Genomic DNA, 17,854 nt, shown 5'->3' with positions numbered 1-17,854 from the left:
ATCCATATTCACAACATCAAAGAAGGGACGCCGTTTTGTGTATCGTCCGAGAGGCACCCGATATGACCATGGATATGTGGCTGCTTGCAATCGCAGTGGCCATGTATCTATTTTGGGGTTGGATTTCCAGTCGCGAAGCAGGACAGCTTCATAGAATTGAAGGACATCTGAACAATGCTCAGTACTTAGACATTATCAGTAATATCATGGTGCCATCTGTACGAGTATTTCAGCCTGATGGTGTAATTCAGTTCCAGCAATACCAGTCGCCAATACATACTTCCCGTGTGGATCAGGAATGGTTCGAAGGGCACCCTGAGATTGATTTAATCGACTGGCCGCCTCGTGGAGCAGACCTCAATCTCATGGAAAATATGTGGGCAGAAGTGAAGCGTACTCTAAGGGAAAGTTGGCCTGAGGCAGATCCACCAAGAACTCAGGATGACCTGTGGCATCTTGTTTCCGAAGCATGGCTGGAGGTAGGGGAAGGAGATAGATTTGTCACCCATGTAATAGATTCCATGCCCAGAAGAATGGAGCGTGTAATAAATTCAGAAGGATCTTGGACACAATATTAATGTCCCCGCCTTAACTCCCGAAAACAGCCCTTTTTAGGGCTACCTAAACGCTTCTGAAAATATTTCTAGAAGTAAACCACTCCTTGTATCCGATTTCTGTGCAATCCTACTAACAAAAGAATGATAATTAGCTGTAGGCTTTGAACTCAAGACCTCTTCAGTGGCAAGTCCGTACTCTACCAGTGAGCTAACATGAACACGCAAACCCAACCTGAAGAAACACGAATTTCAATTTCTGGTATTCGATGACAATGATGCTCATATACTTTGCAAATGTTGTATTCAACTTGGGATATTCCGCAAACACACACACACACACACATAAACAAAGCGAAAGAGAGAGAGAGGGAGAGAGAGAGAGAGAGAGGGAGATGAATACACAAAAGCATATTCAACGTATTCGAATCAGACTAAATAACGACATTCCGTTCTAAAGAGAATTTGTGTTTCTTCCCGTGACGTTAAGGGGATCGGGAAAAGTTATGTGTCTTGAAGCAGGATACGACTTTGGATACTCTGTTTATACACTTTCTATATCCGTAGGAATATACTGTATTTCACGAATATAAATAACATACTGTAATGAGAATATTGAGAAGTTAAATCTGTATGACAAATAGCTGCAAATAAATACACTACATAACCTATTTATTGCTATTAAACGATTTTCCTAACTTGTATTTAACATTCTTATATATAATACCGACCTACTGTGAAAATTATTTCAGATGTTATATTTTAAACATAATGATTACTATGTTCTGCAATGATTATGTTATATATAAACAACTTATGTATTTTAATGTAATTATTTTATATAATTTTTCATGCATTGCGGAAAATATAATTTTAGAAAAAGTATTGACCCAGATTGGAATTGAACTCACAACCTTATGATTTGAAATCCGACAGCTTACCACTGAGCTAATACAAGGACTTCTAGAACTAAGCTTCTAGCGATGTATGACGGATCTCAAGATAATTATGACATTCATATCCATTACAAACGCTGTTTTTGTTCTACTTTTACTTTTATTTTAGTACTCAGGCGATAATTATGTTCTATTTCTTAACTTTGAGCATTCTTTTACATATGGAAGGATTCTTTAACGTATTTAAATGTTCCATTACGTATAGAGAGCTAAATGACAAACAAGCAAGTGCTCACATTAATAAAAGGTTTCGAAATATTGTATCATTAAGTATTTCAATCAATGTTGCTTTTTTAAACACTTGGTAACAAGTCTTATTATATTTAAAAGAAGAAAAACACATCTGCAAACTTTTTCCCGATTGCAAAGGCTGGCTTGGAGGTTCGAACCTGACTTACTTTTTCCCGAAGATACCCGAAGCTGGACTTAGAAAATTTTTGCCTCAAAACACCAATAAAGAATGCACTCAACCTTTTTGAGACAAGGTGTACGTATTAAGGAACAAAATTTTCTGCGGAATGTTTAATTTATGATATTTATGTTCTTTAGTTAATAGTCGAGTACGGTGTATCGTAAGATCCTATACTAAGGTGGGAGGATGAATGACATCACAGGAGAAATGTATCTCCAAGAATTTTAACTGTATCGTTAATAGTATACCAGTATGTATTTGCTGAAAGAAAATAATGCTGATTTCTATGCATAGAATAAAACGGAACTTTTGATTTCATATAATTAGTGGTACCTTCACTCACTTGTTGGTAGTCCCGTAGACAGTTTTGTAGGTAATTTGCGTCGGTATTGTTCCCAATGAACATCTACAGCAAAATCTTGCACATTGATTACTTTAAAGTAGGGATGTACCGATACCGATACTAAAGAGGCCGATACTGCCGATACCGATACCGATACTTTTCGACAATTTCTTATATATTGTCAGCAATTTTCAGAATAATGAAATGATCAACATTGTAATAGGGCATAGGTATATTAGATATAAAGCCAAAATTTGACATACAAAGACAAAAAGCAGAATTTCACATTAGGTTCCACAAAAAAATATATTTCCTCTAAATTTAATCCATCTCACATAGATGAACTAAAAAGCAGCAAATACTGATATAGTGCACACTTAATTCTAAGAATCAGTGGTTGATATTTAGAGTGATAATATACTTTGATATTTACATTGCATTTACTAGTGTCTGTTACATAATCTACATACAGTGGCGGCGATTGGAAGTTAAAAATGGGGGAACAAGACATGATTTCAATATTTGTATATCAATATTAGTTTTCCTGATTGTTTCTAACACTTTGTTTGACGAAATTTTGTATAATTAATATGATACTATTTTTTTTTCTTAAAAATACCGTATATCGTATTTCATATTTTATTAAGTAAATTCACAACAGCAACGCAAGTAGGTAGTAGCCCTTTATACTCTTAAACAACGAAGATCTAAGAAGAGATTTGATTCCTTGCTCATGAACATCTTAATATTCTATCTGGAAAATTGAGTGATTTGGCCAGTGGCCAGTTACTCAGTGGCCACCGGTAACTATTTGGTACGAAAATGTTCACCATTCTATTTGGTTTTGATCAACATCAATATCACTTCTCTATGACTTACCGTTCCCAAGATATTGGCCAAAAAAGTTCCGATTTCGGAAGATTTAAGAAGCCATATCTCGGAGACCCAATGTCATAGAGAGATGATGTTGGTGTTGATCAATACCTAAGAGGATGGTGAACATTTTGTTAACAAATAGTAACCGGTGGCCACTGGTTATATCTTCATTTTCAAGATATATATACGGTGATAAAAAGTGACAGCTTAATATAGCTAATTCAACAGATCCCCTAATACGCAGGTTCCAAATATGTAAGTGTATTATCTATTGAATTTAATCAAATACATTTAATATACAACTTCATATAAATTTCGAAAAGAAAATTCTTTTTAAGTTCGTTCTGGCAATACTCTTCGAGCATTCTCAACTATTTCTTTTTTTCTGTTCAAAGAAAAAAGCCAACGAAAAGGGCTTTGCTGCGTCTGCGAAAGGGGCATTTTTGTGTCTGCTAAAAAAATAAACATTTGTTTTTCTTTCACGGCCAATTTGTAACTGCGGAATATCATAAATGCTGTAGGCAAAACAATGAAAAGAGTAGAAGTTGGTTCTTTTTACTATCTTGGTTCAATCCGATCTCAAGGGGACATCGTTCTTCTTTTCCTTCATACCTGTTAAGCAAGTATTTCCCCAAGCTCGAGTCAGCTCCAGTTCAGCTTTTTAATCAATAGTCCTTACTATTAGAAAGAAGAAAAGACACTTTAGGAACTGTCGATTTTTGTACAATTAAAGAATAACTTGTGAAAGGCTTTTCTTGTTTTGTGAAATGTTCTCTCAATTAGTTTCAAAGCGGCTGACTAACATATCGAGTCCTTGTAAGAAGAAATGAAAGTACGCTGGAATTATTGCGCTTCAAATGGTTAATGTTTGGGCCATTCTGCATGGAAATTAAAATGCAATTCATGGAGCTGCCTTAACTCCACGGGAAGACAAATAACCAATACGTACTCACTCCACAGCAAATATTATATGGCACCATTTTTCTCTATGCACCAGTAATACATACAAAAACTTTACATTTCCAAATTAAACTATATACATTAAGGGATCACTTCTAAAAAGTGGGGCTATTGCCCCCTCCTGCTCCTAATCCCCGTCCCTGCATACATATAATGCAAAGGGATACTACCGTTACAAATTTTTGTTTAAAAAATTATGATTGGTGAACCAGGTGTTGCTGTGTATACCATAAGAAAATAAGAGAGTTATTGAGGCAAAGTCGAAAACGATGAAGCTATTAACTTTAGAACTAATTGTTTTTAACCAATAAGTAGGAGAAAATAATAAAAAACTGAGCGTCTTGTGGGTTTCTTCCATAGCATTTTCTTCTGAATCTAAACATCTCTCTCGTTCGGGATTCAAATAACGGGCCTGTTATCCCGACCATGGGCTCCCGAAGGGAGAGGGCAGCGTGTGGCCCAGCCTCCCTGACTCACGAAAATGTCTACGCAATATAGCAAACCACGTATATTAAATACCACACGTAATATAGCAACATGGATTGGGCCCTCCCTAAAAAAAAAATTCTCAGAGCATCCATGATCCTGACTGAAGACCTTTGGCTATTCTTCACCAGTATTTTGGCATGGAGGGACTAAAAATATTAGTCGAGTACGAATAGTGCAAGTGAAAGGCGTACACATGCATAAAGAAATCGATTGAAGAATTGATAATAATTTAAATCAACTTTAAGCCTAAAAGAAATGGATAAAATGTAAGTGTCACTGTTAATACTACCCAAATTGAAAATAGTTCGGAAAATGTATCGGTAAATATCGGTGTTCATTTGCCGATACTCCCAAAAGTGGCCGATACTACTGATACCATACCGATACTGATATATCGGCACATCCCTACTTAAAGGTACGTGGCAGTGGTTCATGCAAATATAATGATTTTCGTAGTAAAACGACAATACCAAGGCAATATATAAAGGTAACAAGGAAAGTTCAGCCGCTCTTTGTGTAGGTCTGTGTTCCATTGGCTCTCAGATCTTGAGTTGAATGCGAATGGAGATAAGGAGAAGGTCAGTTGCTGGTGTGGGTATATCCATCATACTACCTGGTTGCGGCAGTTCAGTTACACCGTGAACTTGGGTAGGGATAGGGTGAACATGGGACCTCCACAGAGTCATAAGGGCCTTATGTTGTACGAGTTCAAATTGGAGTCAAATGACGCTGCAACGGGACAGAAAATATGACAGGCCTTTGGTGAGGGTGTCGTGGCTACGCGGACAGTGCAGCGGGTGTTTAACAAGTTTGAGGATTTTGATGAAACACTCAAAGACGCGCCACGTGCCGGAAGACCAACACGTGTACAAAATGAAGATCTTCAGGCAGCAATTGAGGCGAACAGTGGCCAGACATGTGAGGAACTAGGACTACAACTCAGTGTGAGTGGAGAAATCATTCGGCAGCTCCTCCATCAACTGGGAAAACACTACAGATTTGGTCGATGTGTTCTACATGATTTGCATCCAGGCCAGAAAGCATTGCGAGCAGACACCTGTGTTTCTTTCTGTGGAAGGAGCCATTTCTGGACAGGGTGTTGACATGTAATGAGAAGTGGGTCCTGTACGAAGCTCCACGGCGCCGTCATCATTGGTCAGCATCCCATGAAACGGTTCCAAAACAGCCGAAACGAGCACTGCGTCAGAAGGAGATCCTCCTGTGTGCTTTTGGACTGCTCGCGGCATCGTGCATCGGGAACTGCTACCAGCAAGCCAGAGAATCAATGCAACTGTGTACTTCAGCAGTTAAGCCGTATTCAAGAAAAGCTCAAAACTATGGAGAAACCATTCGGCAGCGCTTCTGAATCGCAAAGCGGTCCTCTTGTTACATCGCTAAACCCCACGTGGCTAGGATGACCCGGGATATCATTCTACGTTTCAGATGGGAAACACTATTACATCCACCATACTCCCCGGACATTACACAATCCGATTATCCTTGGACAATTACAATCGAAGACGCCAGTTCAAATCCCTAGTAGAGGTGCAAAATGCACTTGATATCTTCTTCGCTTCATGATCAGCCAAGTTATACCGTGATGAAATCTATGGCCTTCCAGAACGTTGACAGAAGGTCGTCGATGCTGATGGAGAGAATTTTTAATCTTCCAGGCACGTCTTAGGTGATCTATTTATGTTCGAAGGTGTAGATGAAATTCCGGCTCCGGGTGTAGATGAAATTCCGGCTGAGTTAATTTTAGCTGGAGGCGAAAAATTGTGGAACAAGATACACAAACTCATTCTCCTTATCTAGAACAAGGAAGAATTGTCACAACAGTGGAAAGAATCAATCATTGTTGCAATTCACAAAAAAGGCGACAAAACTGACTAATAATTATCGAGGCATTTCTCTTCTGTCAACATCCTATAAAATCCTTTCAAATATTCTATTAGTAAGACTGACCCCATACGCAGATGAAATTATTGGAGATTATCAGTGCGGATTAGACGAAATCGATCAACTATCGACCAACTGTTTACCATTCGCCAAATACTCGAAAAAAAGTGGGAATGCAATACCCCGGTACATCAACTATTTATTGATTTTGGAAAGGCGTACGACTCGGTTAGGAGAGAAACATTATACAACGTTCTTACAGAGCTTGGAATACCGAGAAAGCTAATTAGATTAATTAAGATATGTTTAAATGAATCCCAAAGTAAAGTCCGTGTAGGAAAATTTTTGTCCACGAGCTTTCACGTCCAAAATGGCCTGAAACAAGGAGATGCGTTGTTGCCATTATTATTTAACTTTGTTCTGGAATACGCTATAAGGAAAATCAAAGATAGCAACCAGGGCCTAGAGTTGAACGGTATTCACCAGGTTATGGCATATGCTGATGATGTAAATTTAATAGGGGATGATAGGAGAGCAATAGAAAGAAATGCAGAGATCTTATTAAACGCTTGCGGGGACATGGGTTTAGAAGTAAATACAGAGAAAACTAAATACATGGAAGTGCGTCGGGACCGGAATACAGCAAATTATGGATGCGTTAAAATATTAAATAAGACCTTTGATAGAGTGGATAGTTTCAAATATCTAGGATCGATATTAACAGACGAAAATCATATTCACGAATAAATTAAATGTCGACTAAAAGCAGGGAATTCGTGTTACTATTCGGTTCAAAATCTCTTGTCGTCGCGAATTCTGTCGAGGAATCTGAAGCTTAAAATATACAAAACGATAATCATGTCTGTTGTTCTGTATGGTTGCGAAACATGGTCACTTACTCTGAGGGAAGAACATAGACTGAAAGTATTTGAGAACAAGATCCTGAGACGAATATTCGGATCCAAGAGGAACGGGAATGGGGAATGGCGGAAACTTCATAACGAGGAACTAGGTGTGGACGGTTCCTGAAAACGTAAACCGCGGTTTCGGTTTGCCACTTAAACCGGTTTGGAACGGTTAACCGAAACCAAACCGAACCGTTTCCAAACCGATCCCACACTGAACCGAACCGATACCAAACCGAACCGAACCGATCCCAAACCGAACCGAACCGATCCCAAACCGAACCGAACCGTTCACAAACCGAACCGAACCGAATCGTACCGTTCTGAACTGTCCGTAGAACTTTGACAAACTAAACTGTCATACTACCATTTAGCAGATTTGTGTATAATAAAAGAATAAAATAGCAAAGAGCCTGAAAGTTCTCATTGCAGTATATATATATAATGTTTGTATATCTTTTGTATGTATGTATATCACATAGCTAGATACCAGGTATGCACAAAAAAATCCTGGCAATACAAGTATTTGATGGAGAAATGATCCCAATAAATTCCTTCAAATTAGAAGCATTTCATTTGTCAACGGAATAAAAAACCATCACTGGTAGTGATCAATCTTTGAAAAAGTTGAAATTCGTTGGGTTAAGTTCTGACCTGTTAAGCCCCCATTCTACAACTGCTTCAAATTCGAAAATGTTATTATTCTTTTTGTTTACCTTCACTTTTAATATTCCTGCTCAAATAGCAGCTTGCATGTGTGTCTTCATTTCTCTCATTTTTCATACTTTCATTCTCACCGTCGTGATTAATATTATAAGAAAAGTGTGATTAACTAATCAGACTCATCACCATCAAAACGCCGAACACATATTTCAGACTTTGACCGTTTCTGGTTTTGAAAACTCTCCTACGTACAATGTAAGTCAATACTCGGCACCTTGTATATCACATCGTTAACAAATCATTATATAATTACTTTCTGTAAATAATAAGCAAAAACTTCTTGTGAGTTTTACTGAAACGTTTGGATTGCGAGCGTAGCGAGCAAGAAAATTTTTAACAAATCTATTTCTTTGCAAACCGACAACAATATTGATTTAATAGGGCGCCAATACTTTTACGGGGCACCACATCGTTTACTCATTTTCAACGGCGCCCTCTTGCTACCAGCTCCCCCCCCCGTAGCTACGGCTCTGGGTATGGTATCTTCTCCGTCACGATGAAGGTTTTGTATATTTGCTAATCGTACACATAAATATCATTCTCTGACAGAAGAGTTTCACTAAGTTGCAATCTCGCTATCTTCGATTCTGGACAGTGAACACAATGGCGAGGAAACATCTACCATTTCGCACTTTAATTTCTCTTTATTTCATCACCATATTGCCAACGAGTGTGATTACAGAGGTAATAAAGGAGTACACACGTGAGAAATTGTAAAAGATCTAGGCTTAACAATAGACCAAGGGCTTAGCTAGAGTAAACACATTTGTGAACAGTGTATTAAAGCTAAGCGCATCTTACGACAGCTTTATAAATTAAAAGTCTATTTGTCGCAAGAAACAAGACTATATCTTGTTAACACTCTCATTTTGCCTCTGTTCGACTACTGCGATTCAATATATGGTAGCTCTCTCTCCACTCAAAATACTAGGGCAATTCAGAAAATACAGAATTACTCTTTACGCTTCTCTCTCAATTACAGAAAGTCTTAGAATATTCTGCCGGTACTTAATGAAAACAATATCCTAACCATGTCCCGAAGACGATATCTCCGATACTGTTGTTTACTATACAAAATAAATTCACATAAAACACCACCTTACTTGCATCATAAATTAACATGTAGATCAGAAATTCACCGTTACAATACCCGAGGAAGTAATAAACTGAATATGCCCCGGTATTCTTGAAAAATAACAGAGAAGGCATTTTCAATTTCGGCAGTAAGAATCTGGAACTCACTACCACAGTCAATCACTGACAAACCATACAGTTCATTTAAATCATCACTCCAAACATTATTATTTAGAGATCAGAGACAAAGCATTGGCACACATGAAAGGTTTACTACAGTATGAAATTGGACTGAAATTGGTACGAAATTGGACTAACAGTATTTTTTTTTACATTTACATTTACATTTACATTTACATTTACTGAGTGGTTTGTTTATCCTTAGTATTATTGAATGTGCCATGTTATGTTGTTATTTGTATCTTGTATCTTATTTGTGTCTTTGTTTTTTCCTTCTCTTCTTTGTAATGATGACAAGAGTTAGGTGGCAGAGCAGCCTCCGGCTGAACCTCGCCCGTTGAAATAAAGAGAAATTCAATTCAATTCAATTCAAATTGGCAGACATTGATCTGGCATACGGGAAAGCGGACGGTAATGGCCGTGTGGCACAACGGTGTACAGAAAACAGTTTCTTAATCTTAGAATTCTACACCACGCAACGTTTTCAGGTGTAGATCGAAGATTACAAGAAACAGGATTGCTGGAAGCACACAGGCCCAATGCTGGACGAAACAGAACCGTATGGACTGTGACTTTTGAGGAGGAAATTCTTGCTTGGAATCAGAGAAAACCGTCCACCAGCGCACGGGTAGTAACTGCTGAAATTAACACCCATCATCGGCAGGTTTGGAACATGCTTCACGAAAATCAAATGTACTCTTTCCATGTCCAAAGGGTGCATGCATTACACGCCATCCACGTAGGCGGGAGTTTGTCCAGTGGTTACGCGAACCATGCTAATATATCCCGCTTCATGTCTCGTATTCTCTTCAAAGATAAAGCTATGTTTTCCCATGATGGGGTGATGAACACTCACACTCAACATTTGTGGTCTGAGGCAAACTCATATGGAATGTCAACTCGTGCCCATCAGGAACGGTGTTCTGTGAATGTGTTGGCATGAATCATTGATAATTCTCATCAGACCGTACCTACTACCACAATGCCTAACCGGGTGGGAGTATGGGATATTTTTTAAAGAGATTCTGCCTGAACTACTAGAGACTGTGCCACTGGCTGTTCGTCGAAACAAGTGGTTTATGCACAACGGTGCTCCAGCACATTTGCTGTGGAGGTGCGAAATTGTCGCAACGCATCCTTTCCGAACAAATGGACGGCAGAGAAGGACCGGTATCTTGGCCACCTCGCTCATCCGACCTTAACCACTTAGATTTCTTTTTCTGGAGCCATATGAAACAACTAATCTACGCGACGCCTGTGCAATCAGAGGAGGATTTGGTTGCTCGAATTGTTGCTGCAGCGTGGAGCATTTAGGAAACGGCAGGAGTGTTTCAACGCGTTCATAGCGTCTTTCCCTTCGACGCCGCTGTAACCTTTGCATTGAAGTGGTGGGTTGAAACTTTGAACACCTTTTGCAGTGTCCGTTCTGACAACCATCCTCTTTCCATGTAAACAAAGACTCCCCTCTGTACCTTGCTCCCTACAACTACCTTCTGTATGCAGTCCCGTTATACGATTTGGATCCAGAAATATCGGCCCCTGTTACAGTACGTACAAATATCGTGAATGGAAGGAATATTTTGTTTCACACCCGTCAGTTTACAACATTGATTGAAAAAAACGTACCTTGGTTTAAACCAGCTGTTAAAAAAAAAAAAAAAAAACTGGTTTAAACCAAAAAACGAAAAATGTTTGTAAAAGTGTAACTATTCGTAAAATCTTGATGAACACAAATTTGTGGGTTATCACGTTTCACTCCCATGTATTATTCGTACTATATTCAGACCTAAATTCCCCATTCTTTACTCAAAGAGATTATATTACAAAAGCAACCTTTTTTATGTAACTTTATGGATGTTTCTTTAGTGATTTTTTTTATAGTTTATTATTATTGTTATGGAACCAAAGGAAAATTCTAAACATTGTTTCGTTTTAATAATGTTTACTATTGATAAAATACATCGAAATGCCGTACTTTTTTGGGGAGGGCAGCCATACAAACTCCACAAGAGGCAATTATTGAAATAACAAGAATCTTTGGTAACTATTTATGTATAAATGGGTTAGAGCCAAAGTGTACTCAAATAATTCGTATCTTTATTCACTTTTCTTACTCATATGCAAAGTAAGTCGTTATATTTCTTTAACTTGGACTAATAAAAGTCGTAGTGAACTGACTTGTACTAAATTAGTTCTTCTGTACTCTGCAGTACTTTGAAATTGTGCAATTGTTTATCTTTTTGTCCTTCTGTCCTAATGACTCTTGACGATTATATTAACAAATATGTAAAGATCAGTCAACGTATTTTAATCAGGAGTCCTTCGTGAGTGAGTCGGCAGACGTATCGCATTTGTGGCCAATTAGTCCCGGTTTCTAGTTCAAATGGAAAACAATTTCTCTTGGATGTAAGCAGAGAAGCGGTTTGGATTCCGCTTTAAGCTTATGTGACTCATTTCAGCATAACCCAGTTGCTGCATACTAACACCAAGGCAAAACAAGCTTATTTCTGTCCATATGTGATATAAATATATAGAGCAAATAATTTAACCCCCCACAAAAAAACTGGTTTAAACCAAAAAATCTGTTTTTTTTTCAATAAAAACCACGGTTTTTGCCAACCCTGCTAAAACAGTTATGTGTATAATAATAATAATAATAATAATAATAATAATAATAATAATAATAATAATAATAATAATAATAATTATTATTATTATTATTATTATTATTATTATTATTATTATTATTATTATTACGCGTTCTTTATTTGTCTGTAGTTCTTGTTCAATTACTGTAGCTTTAAAGCTAGATGCGTTCTCAAAATCGTTGCAATATCATTAATATGAGCAGATCAGCAACTGGAATTTCTTTATTTTCTGTTACTTATCGGCTTGTGCCGTACGTATTTTTACATTCTAGAAACGTAAAGTTTCCAGTGAGTTCTTGTACAACGACTTTACTAGTACTTTTTGAGGAGGTGTGCAACCACACACAGTAATTTTTACTTCATCCGCCATTTTTTATCTTCGTGTATGAGTACTGACCTGCCACGTAGTATTATTTCCAGGGAGTGAAATGTCCTTTACATGTTGTTGTACACTCAATTTACGTCATAAAATATCAGGAAATTCTTTGTGCCGCCGTTACACAAATCTGAAAACTGCAAATTTGGATAGAGCAGGTTAGGATATTTTGTCGATATCATGCCACATCACGTCTACAATCAGTAGTTTGTGCAATATTTAATTCTAAAGTTTGTTTTCCCACGCTTTCGGCAGCCTATAACACGTAAACGACACGCTTTTCGTCCTATGTGTACTGGAACTTTTTTTTCTTTCTCAGGAATCACCCCTCTGTTTCTGTACAACGACTTTAGCGCCATACTGTGTAGCGTCATCAGAATCAATTTGACTACACTAACTCGACAAAAGTAACTGTTCTCAAAAACAGCATAAATTTTCTTGGTTACCTGATAATATTACACCACGATATATTCCACATACAGGTGTAAATCATGCCCTCCCCCCTAGTCATTTCAAGACGAATTTAATGTTTCATTCTAAACGTAGCTTCTCCTGGAATAGCATCCACCCTTCAAGTAACTGCCACTCCTACCACGGTATCTCCTAAATCCGCCCCTGCCGTAAAGTTGTCTTCCAACTGATATTAAGGGTTTTATTCCAAAATCCAAAGCATCAGTAAAAGTACCCAAACAAGTACGACCCCTAAGTTGTTTCAGTAATATCGAAATAATTTTAATCTGAATAAAGTTACTATCGCCTTGGTGAAAGGGGGATCGTACAAGCTTATTTACGTCTCTCGTTTACACTAATTTTGAACTAGAAAATTTCCCAATCATCCCTTCCACCGGGAAGTATACGCATGTTTTGCCAACTTTCCCCTGAGCTTGGGAAGTACTCAAGCGGAAGAGTTGGTGGCAACGTGTTTGGTTGCGTCCGAACTATCCAAATATAAAAATCAATAAATGAAAATATCGACTTAACCCTTCTTATCTAACTGGAAATTTAGCGCGAGGGATAGTTCACTACATAAATATAATTAAAATCATGTACATTCCGCAACCTGTTCTCGCGTCTCTGTTCAGGACTAACAACAATCACAAAAAAAAGAAATATCAGGCAAACAATTGAAACACTGGGACTTAGGTATCAATCGTTCATATTTACCAGAAGGCAAAATTAATAACTTTACATGCACTGGTTTTTTTTTTTTTTACACGGAAAGCTTGAATACTAACATATATCTGAGCTGGAATGAATAACAAGTATTAATCATTTATATCACTAAAACAACACTTTTATCAATGACGTCAAATACACAATAATATTCAAAGTAGTATTTTAGCTGACAACTCTTTTTTTTTTTTAATTCGATGGAATTCCCTATCTAGCTAAACAACATGTAAAGAAGAAAAAAAATGAAATTGGTTGGTTGTGACCGCTTCTGTTGTAAGCTTACGTTCGTTATCAATTCTTTTTCTTTTTTTTTTTTTTTAATTCGAGGTTCACTATTTGATGGCAGACGAGATATCTGGCGTATAAAACACAATTCCAAAACTAGTATCACTTTTTCATTCCGTCAACGAGTTCCTGAATTAGGTAGACTTGATTTGATGCTCGCGAGACTTATTATTCTGATTGCTCCTATTATTTTAATTCACATTTACTTACAGTACGTACATTGTCCTCTGAAATGGTGTGGTAACTCCTTAGTTCCTTTGGGTCTGTAGAGTTCTAACTAGACGAGTCGCACAGATTTTGAGTTTTCTTAATTAATACGATGATGATTGCTTTTCGAAAATCATTCTCACGCACTAAACTTGCTTATACATAATGATCCAATATCGATGCTTTCTCAAATATAAAGTTTCACCAATAACAATGTTCCGTGAAATCGGGTTATGTCTACGCATGTCGAAGCTTCCACCCCGATTACTTAGCGTCCCTCCGGACTACACAAAGCATGTGAGCAACGTACACTTAGGACGTAACATAGTTTCTGATTGGTCAGTCATTGAAAAATTGTCCAATCACCAGTCACTTTAGAAAATCACCGGAAGTACGAAATAGTCTAGTAGCTTCTAGAACTTTCTCGAAGCTGTTCAACCGGAAGTTTCAACATCTTTGAGACAAAGAATCTCTGCTTTGCACACACACACATTCACAAGAAAAGTCAGTTTGTGGCGTCGAAGAGAAGTCATGTGCTGAACAAGCATGCACAGCGTTGCCAACTACTATGTTTTATCACCAAAAGTCAATTATAAATTTAATAAACTATACGCATTAATTTTTCTTGCTGTCGGTGGTCGATAGCAAAGTTATACCGAAAAACGTAACATTCAGCATTATTATAATGTCTGGGTGGACGGTTGCTAATAATGCAAACTGCATTTCTGTCGATATCAAATATTGAACTAAAACCGAACAAAACAGTCCTCAAAAAGGGCCCAACAGTTCTTAAACCGAACCGAACCATTGTACAAACCGAACCGAAATCTTTACAAACCGAACCGAACCATACCCAAACCGAATCGTTTCCAAACCGAACCGAACCGTTCCCAAACCGAACCGTTTCCAAACCGAACTGAACCGTTCCCAAACCGAACCGAACCTTTTCCAAACCGAACCGAACCGTTCCCAAACCGTACCGAACCGAACCGTTCCCAAACCGAACCGGACCGGTTTGAAGTCCAAACCGATTGATTCGGTTTAGACTACAAACCGAACCGAAACCGGTTAACCGGTTCTTGAAACACCCCTACGAGGAACTACATAATTTATACGGTTTACCCAACATTGTTAAGGTCGTCAAGTCTAGGAGGCTTAGGTGGGCGGGTCATGTAGCTAGAATGGAAGAAAGTAGAAACGCTTTCAAAGTCTTGACTGGAAGACCCATAGGAAAACGACCATTAGGAAGACCTAGGCGCAGATGGGAGGACAATATTAAGATGGATCTCGCAGAGATAGGAATACAAAGTAGAAACTGGATGCAGTTAGCTAAGGATAGAAGTCAGTGGAGAGCTTTTGTGAACGCGGCATTGCACCTCCGGGTTCCATAGGCCATAGGGTTAGTTAGTTAGTTGTGTCTTGCTCGTTCAGGAGGGTATGCTGAATAAAAGTAAGTTGATTTTATCTGTCTTACATTAGGTTAATGATATTTTTAAAACTTAAAGCTAGACCAGACTTTTCATTTTTAAAATCTTACGTTTCATTAATTTTTTTCTGTGGTTCTTGCGAATGCGACATATTTTACTGTCATTTTTCTGTTCTATTTCGAATTGGTTTCTGCTTAAGTGTGCAGAAAATACGTAAGAATCATAATTCATTTTAAAAAGGCAAAATTCGTCGATTATATTCCAGTTACCACATAACAACAAAGCTGTTTCACTGACAGAAGATATTCATTTACAGTAGATTTGAATTTAAAAAAAAAAATCAAAATATTTTCCTGCAATAATGACAAATTACATATTAATTATAAGATGTATCTACCTTCTTCTCTTACGTCCGTGCTAAGAATATTTATCGTGATTTTTTTAAAATTATTTTTGTAAGGGGGTTTGTTTCCTCATATCAATCACTGGAGCATGCAAGGAACATCGGAATACTAATTATGTGACATTTGTGATTAATCTAACGCTCACTGGCATTTTCAGAATAAAATTTGGATATTCTTATTAAAGATCCACCATCTTATCTTTTGCCCGAAGTGCCCCCCTAAGGCCGTGCGTTAATAAACTAACATTCCAGATTTGACAAACTTATACTTTTTACAGCAATAGCGCCAAATTTCACACTGTTTGATTTTTAAAAAAATAGCTTCTTCCGGTATGTCGCTGCTAAGGATATTTACCGTGAATTTTTTTATGTGATTTTTAGGAGGGGCAGCCCCATATCAGTGACTGGTATATGCAAGGAGCATCGGAGCATTAATTACGTGACTTTTGTGATTAATCTGTCCTCACTGGCATTTCCACAACAAAATTTTGATTTTTTGCAAAGATCCACCATCTTATGATACGACCCCTGTGACCCCCCTCAGGTGGTGCATTACTAAAATAACATTCCAGATTTTAAAACTTTACCTGTTTACTACAATAACACATTTCACATTAATTGACAAAAACAAAATAGTTTTTCCCGTATGTCCCTGCAAAAAATATTTATGGTGAATTTTTAATGTGACGTTTGGAAGGGGGGCTGTAGCCCAATATCAATCACTGACACATGCAAGGAGCGTCGGAAATTAATTCTGCCACATTTTTGATTAATCTGACGTTCACAGAAAAAAATGGAACTTTTGTAAAGTCCCAAATGCTTATGCTATGCCCCCTGTGCCCCCCCCTCAGGTGGAGCGTTACCAAACTAACCTTCCAGATTTCAGAACGCATACCTTTTTACTATTACATCAAATTTCACATTAATTTATCTAAACAAATGTATTCCCGCATGTCCCTGCTAAGGATATTTATGGTCATTTTTATGTGATTTTTGTACAGGGGCTACAGCCCCATATCAGTCACTGGCACATGCAAGGAGCATCGGAATATAAATTCTGAGGGCATTTGTGATTAATCTAACGCTCACTGTCATTTCCACAATAAAATTTGGAATTTTAATAAAGATCCACCATCTTACGCTACGCCCCCTTTCCCCCCTCAGGTAGTGCGTTACCAAAATAAAGATTTCAAAACCTTACTTTTCTACTACAATAACAACAAATTTCACATTAATTGACAAAAACAAAATTGTTTTTTTTTTTCGTATGTCCGTGCAAAAGTAATTATGCTGAATTTTTAATGAGACTTTTGGAAGGGGACTCTAGCCCCATATAAGTTACTGGCACATGCAAGGAGCATCAGAATATTAGTTTTGTGGTATTTGTGGTTAATCTTACGCTCACTGGCGTTCCTAAAATAAAATTTTTGATTTTGGTAACACTCCACCCACCACTTTATATGGCCCTTGCCCCCCAAAGGAGGAACCTTACCCAAAATAATATTTAGGACGACTCCAGTAGCATTTTCCTTGCATTTTGTATCAAATAACACTCACTTGTACCAAAATCGTTAGCAATAGTTATTGAAGAAAACTGCTTCTAAAATTTAACATTGAATCTCCCATAAGGACCCAGATAACAGAAACAGCTTGCCACAAGCATGATATAAGCTTGTCGTGACAAGGATATAAGCTTGTTCCAAGCTTGTTACGACAAGTCTGTAAGCGTATATCAAGGCTGATTCAAGCGACGAAGTTGACAGGCGACAAGCATATTATAGGCTTATACTGTAAGATTGTTTCAAGCTTGTCAGCTCAAGCTTATTGCAAACTTGTTACATAAAGCATGCTACAGGCTTGTTACCTCAAGTTTATTTCAAACTTGGTACGTAATGCTTGCTCCAGGCTTGTTACCTCAAGTCTATTTCAAACTTGGTACATAATGCTTGCTACAGGCTTGTTAC

This window comes from Thermobia domestica, unplaced genomic scaffold (assembly GCF_964235325.1).
Source record: "Thermobia domestica unplaced genomic scaffold, izTheDome1.hap1.1 HAP1_SCAFFOLD_282, whole genome shotgun sequence".
NCBI classification, from domain to species: domain Eukaryota; kingdom Metazoa; phylum Arthropoda; class Insecta; order Zygentoma; family Lepismatidae; genus Thermobia; species Thermobia domestica.
The sequence above is the reverse complement of the archived record's forward strand: the minus strand, read 5'-3'. Positions refer to the sequence as shown.